The sequence below is a fragment of the Apium graveolens genome, chromosome 11, assembly GCF_009905375.1.
Source record: "Apium graveolens cultivar Ventura chromosome 11, ASM990537v1, whole genome shotgun sequence".
In the NCBI taxonomy this organism is placed as follows: domain Eukaryota; kingdom Viridiplantae; phylum Streptophyta; class Magnoliopsida; order Apiales; family Apiaceae; genus Apium; species Apium graveolens.
In genome coordinates, this window is record NC_133657.1 from 200397254 (window position 1) to 200403018 (window position 5765).

A 5765-nucleotide genomic window follows, 5' to 3' on the forward strand; every position below is an offset into this window, starting at 1 on the left:
CTGCTAAAAAAGAATAATATAAATCTTATTTAATATAGCATACCTTTCTTATTGTCCAACATCCAAATATTAGAATTTAGTCGTCATGTAGTTAAGATTGCTACTACTGTACTATTACTAGAACTGTAGTATGATGCTTACAAGAGAGCCAAAGAACTGAGTTACTCTCCTGCCAAAGACAAGAGATGAGATTTACTTTAAATGTACCTGTCATTGCATATATGAAGAAAACAACAGATCATTTTAAATATATAAAGGAATCGTCTTTTTTTGTAATGTTGTAGCAGATGCAGAGTTCATATAAACGAGGACATCCTATGATATGATATGAATCAAGAAATTAATTTATGATCAATTAGTACAGCTGAATTGCGGGGCAAATCTCTCTTGGCGGTGAGCTAATCACTAATCTGCCATGTGAAAGTCAGTGTTCACAATCCGCAGTTTTAGTAGCTACTGCCAATGGAGTATTGCCCCGTAATACATTAGTACATTTGCTTGACGATGAACAACTCACCTGGATTTTAACTCTATAAATACACAATTTAGATAGGGACTTGAAAGAAGTTCAAGGTCTTCTACGTGTCCTACTTAGCATATACCTGAGTTCATTCTGGTTATCTGGTGTAAAAAAGACGTGTTAAGCATTCTCGAATAACCTCAACATTTGGTTTCATTTCTGGATAGATCTCTTTCTGTCTATCTTATCCTTTTTATTCCTAGTCCTTGATTGAAATAAATAATGACCCTTCGTACTCCAGTGGGATACAATTTCTGCCAGTTGATCTACGCACACCAGTAAATAAAAAGATGTGGAAAATAAAAACAATAATATTCCAAAAATCAGATGCTATGTCCTCATATTTTTGCATTACTTGTAACTTAAAAAATTGCTCTTAATTGGAAACGAATCTGGACATATGTTTTCATAATTGCACCATCGGTGCTGCACCTGTACAGAGATTTAGTTGACATCCCTTCAATAACATAGATTTAGGTGATTTACAGAGTAAATACAATATCCTGTGCCAAATTTCGAATGTATTACCTTTAATCCTAACCTCAAGGGGATTGCTAGATAGCTGAGGATAAAAATATATATTCTACTGCTTTACCACAAAGTACTTATGTCAGATCATGGATGATTGCTTTGCAGAGGGATGAAAATGAAAAGGAAACCGCGTCGCATGACCAGTTCTATGAAAGGAACCTCCTAAAGGGATTGTTTCAGCATATGCTATTCAGCTTACATTGTGTTTTTCAGATTATATTGTGGTGTACATGGAATAACAAATTGTGGACGTAAATAACATGGAATCAACTTATTGAGTTTATGTTAAGAACCGAAGACGTGATCTATGTTGAAGGAAACCCCCAACCAAATCATATATTATTCGACAGTTACACATGAATAATTTGTTCTTGGAACTTTTTTTTATTAATCAGATTTCTGCGGTATTATGAAAGTGTGGTGTAAAAGCTATGTACACAGTACATATACAGATTGCTGGTTTTTTATTTATCTAGAGCACAGGAACATCTATCAAGAACGGCTCCTATTAGAGATATGTGATGAACTGCTCTGCACACTGTTATAATTCTGTAAAATATCATGCTCAAAACAATTAAAGAAATTCTCCTATATTTACAGTACCATTTTTGAGTCTATTTTGCAACAGTAACCAAATTAATTGTCAATTAAGAAGAGATCTCTTATTCCACCAAGTAAAAGTGTAGCCATCCTGAAAATTTTAGTAGTTTTTCTATGTAAGCAGTTGCAGGTGCATACAAAGTGTTGCAACAATGGATGTATGTCACACTAATACATGTTTATGTCACATCAATACATGTCATACAGTATTTCTTTAAAAACAATGTTGGCTAGAAAAAGTGTTGCAACTGCTTCGAACTCTATACACTACAAGAAAAACTGATAAAAATGACCGCCTAATTCCGGTCACAAATATGGTATTAGTGACCATTTTGGGTCATTTTGTGTATAAAAATGACTCAAACCCCCGGTCACTTTTAAGGCGGTTGAGAATAGACATGCGGTGGAAACTAGTAGAACCAAATGACCAAACACTAGTTAGTTGTAGTTTCACTGTTAAAATGGCAAACCAAATAAAATTATTTTGTTATGAAACTTTGTTTATATCATTAATATATACTAGTAGATAACCCGTGCAAAGCACTGGCGGAGATCAAAATATCAATATTTAATAATGATTATAAAAATTTATTTGAATTTTTTATTAAAATATATAATAAATAAAATTGTACGATTATTGCAATTTTCACTTTTAAATTATATGTAGTTTTCATTAATTCAAATCTTATTATAACAACAAACTCAACGTTATTATGTATCTATTGTTCAAAAAGACATAACTAATAATTTACATCAAAACTTTAGTCGCGACACGATTGATGGATAATTTAACAAAAAATTAAATCAACAACACTAAGTAATTGCATATTAAATTTCTTATTGTTAACTGAATTTGTGTTTTTATATAATTTGTGATTGCATAATTTTTTCTAATAAAATATTCATTATGTATGCATAAATTTGCATTTGGTGCTAAAATAGCTTTATGTAGGAATGAATCCAGAAATTACAATGTATATACAATTTTGTTTATATAAAAACAATATAAATATGTGGTATATAAGAATCAAAAAATGGGTATTGTATTACATATAGAATTATAAGTCATATATGAATAAAAAATAATAAAAATGGTATATTTAGAGTTATAGCAAGATTTAAAAAAGGGGTGAAACCAAAAGTCGTAAAACCCAAAAGAGGTGAAACCAAAGTATCCCTAAGATGATTTCCTTATTAATTAATAATAACATTGTTTAAAGGATTCCATTTTATTATTTTAATAAAAAATAAAAAAGAATTCTATGAAAAATAGAAATATCGTAATTATAATATGATTCCAATCTATATTTTGTTTAAAAACAACATAGAACTCTACAAGAAAGAGAACTATAGGGGTGAAACCAAAATACTACGTAACCGTACCAAGATGAAATCAAGTACCCTATCAAGAAATATTTTTAGAGTTCTACGAAAATAGAATTGTAATCATATTACGGTTTGAATAATTTTATTATTTTCAAGTGGTGAAACCAAAATACATTTTTTTATAATATTCATACCATTTTATTAAAATGTAATTCTACCAACAAATTAAAAAATTTCTAAATTAAAAAATTTCAATCTAAACACATGGCCTATTTACTTGGTCGCGGTTTATATTTCTCGGAACCTATTTAATTGAGCCAATTTATGAACTTATTTATTTTAAAATATAATTAAAAATAGGATTCAAACCTATAAAAAAAATAAAAAATATGGCTTATAAAAAATTTAAAAATGAGTAAAAATAATACATATACAATTATAAGTCATATAGTAATAAAAAGGGATAAAAATAATACACTTGAAGTTATAAAATGTGAAACCAAAAGGTGGTGGAACTAAAAAATAAGTGAATATGTTTTGTTTATTAATAAAGAAAAATGGGTAAAAATAATACATATAGAATTAAATCAAAAGGGATAAAAATATTACACGTATAGTTACACCATGAATCATAAAGACAAAAGGTCTGGTACCAAAAAATAAGTGAAATCAAGTACCATTTGAAAGGATGTTTGGCTTATTAATAAAGGTTATTAATATATATTGACATGGATACGATTGGATCGATGAAAAATATTTAAAAAAAATCAAAACCCCAATTCAGGACTAAGTACTATTAGTCAAAATGATGTTTGACTGTTAAAATGTCAAACCAACTAAAACTATTTTGATCTGAAACTTTGGTTTTATCATTAATATGTACATCTATATGCTTATTTAAAGTTGAATTACCCTAGTGAAAGTGTTGTTATAGACTCTTGGCATTGTAAATGTAAAATAGTGCAGGCTTTGGGCCAGGTTAATATATTAAATGATTTGACACTTATATATCGTGTCTTTGGCTATGTTTCGACAAAATTAACATTTTTAGACTAGTATGCAATTATATTTTGGGGTTATATGGGCCATTGATGGGTAAATTAAAATGTGCAACTGTTTCTCTATACTTTGTGAACATATGTATAATTTAAGTGTTTGCTATCCTGGGATATCAACTTCATATTTCTCCTTTTCCTTCTATACTGATGTAGACAAGTCTGTGCTTTCTCTACCCTAAGATGTACGTAAGAGATATGTGATTAACCAATTAATTTTATAAAACCACTGGAAAAAAATGGCCACAGATTATTGGCAAAACTTATCAGAAAAAATTGGTAGGAATCGATGAAGTATAGATTTCCTACCAATTTAGAGAATGACAGGAAATAGTACATATATTGAACCCAGTGTACACATGAGCATCAAAATCTCTCCCGATTTCGGTAGATTTTAACTCACCAAAAAGTGTATTAAATCATGAAATATAACTCGAGGGTCTATCGGAAAAGTCTCAAATCATGACAAATAAATTGATAGTTGTCCACTCATTAGAACAATATAAACATTGTATTTGTAAAAAGGTCATGCCCTTCAAAACCAAAGCATATGGAGTTATGGAGCCTATGCTTTAGAGCCTCAGTTCCCAAACGGACGCCAAAAGATACATGCATTGCGTCTCAAACCAACAGCAAAAATGCAACGCATGTTACAAAATGATGCCAAAAGCGCAGCGTGCAGGTATAAACCAGGCCAAAAATTACGAGTGTTTCTATATATATAGGGCACACTCAATCATATATTACTCTATTAACCATTCTTTTGAGTAAAACTTATAATGATATTAATGAGATTTTTAAGAGGGAAGGAAATTAAGGCTGGGCCACAAGTAAATAGGTAACCATGAAACCTGTACGTCTGTTAAGCGAACATACAAATGTTAGAAACCTGAATGGGCTCAACTATATGATTTTAACTTAAACATAATATATAATAAGGATACACACTTTTATTTCACACAGAAGAGTTTTTACAACTTTAAGCTACAACATGATTTTCTTTTACTAGGCTCCAGCCTTTTAATTCCTATCTCTCTAGAGCTACAACTCTCTTTTTTCTCCTGATTCACTTCTATACAACTCTCTTTTCTCTCCTGATTCACTTCTATGTGATCTGATACTAACAAAACAGCATGCCTATTTATACGCCTCAACATAACACCCTACCTCGAGACTTACATCATATATTTTATTATACACTTGGACTTTTACAAGCCTACAAACTATGACTGTAATAAATATTATGTAGGTGGAGTTGCATCCTTCATTTCCCATGCATGTACGCACCATTGTACAATAAACTTGGCTCTTTTATCCGACCTTTCTAGACTCTCTTATGCTAAGCTGAAATAATCCATTCCTTATTTTATGTTATCATATGTGAACTTTAGACTATACCACATCTTCTGGGCATCAAGTCTTCCCATTAAATTTACACGTATTTGATCACCACCTTGCATGAATGTAGATAATTTAATATATCATAGCCTACCATATTTTCTGAGCTTGCTGCTCTTATTTTCTTACTCTATCTATATTCAACCCAGCTGTTACTACTAATGCAAATTCCAACGAGTTTGAAATTCTAACACTCCCCCTCAAACTCGACTTGAGCTTTTATTTGGCTTTGTGAAACACACCCGATTTTAGCAACTTCATAAATATATCTACCAGAATTTCTTTAATCATGTAGTGCAGCTGTTCTACAATTTTGTGATTCACCAGTTCGGGAC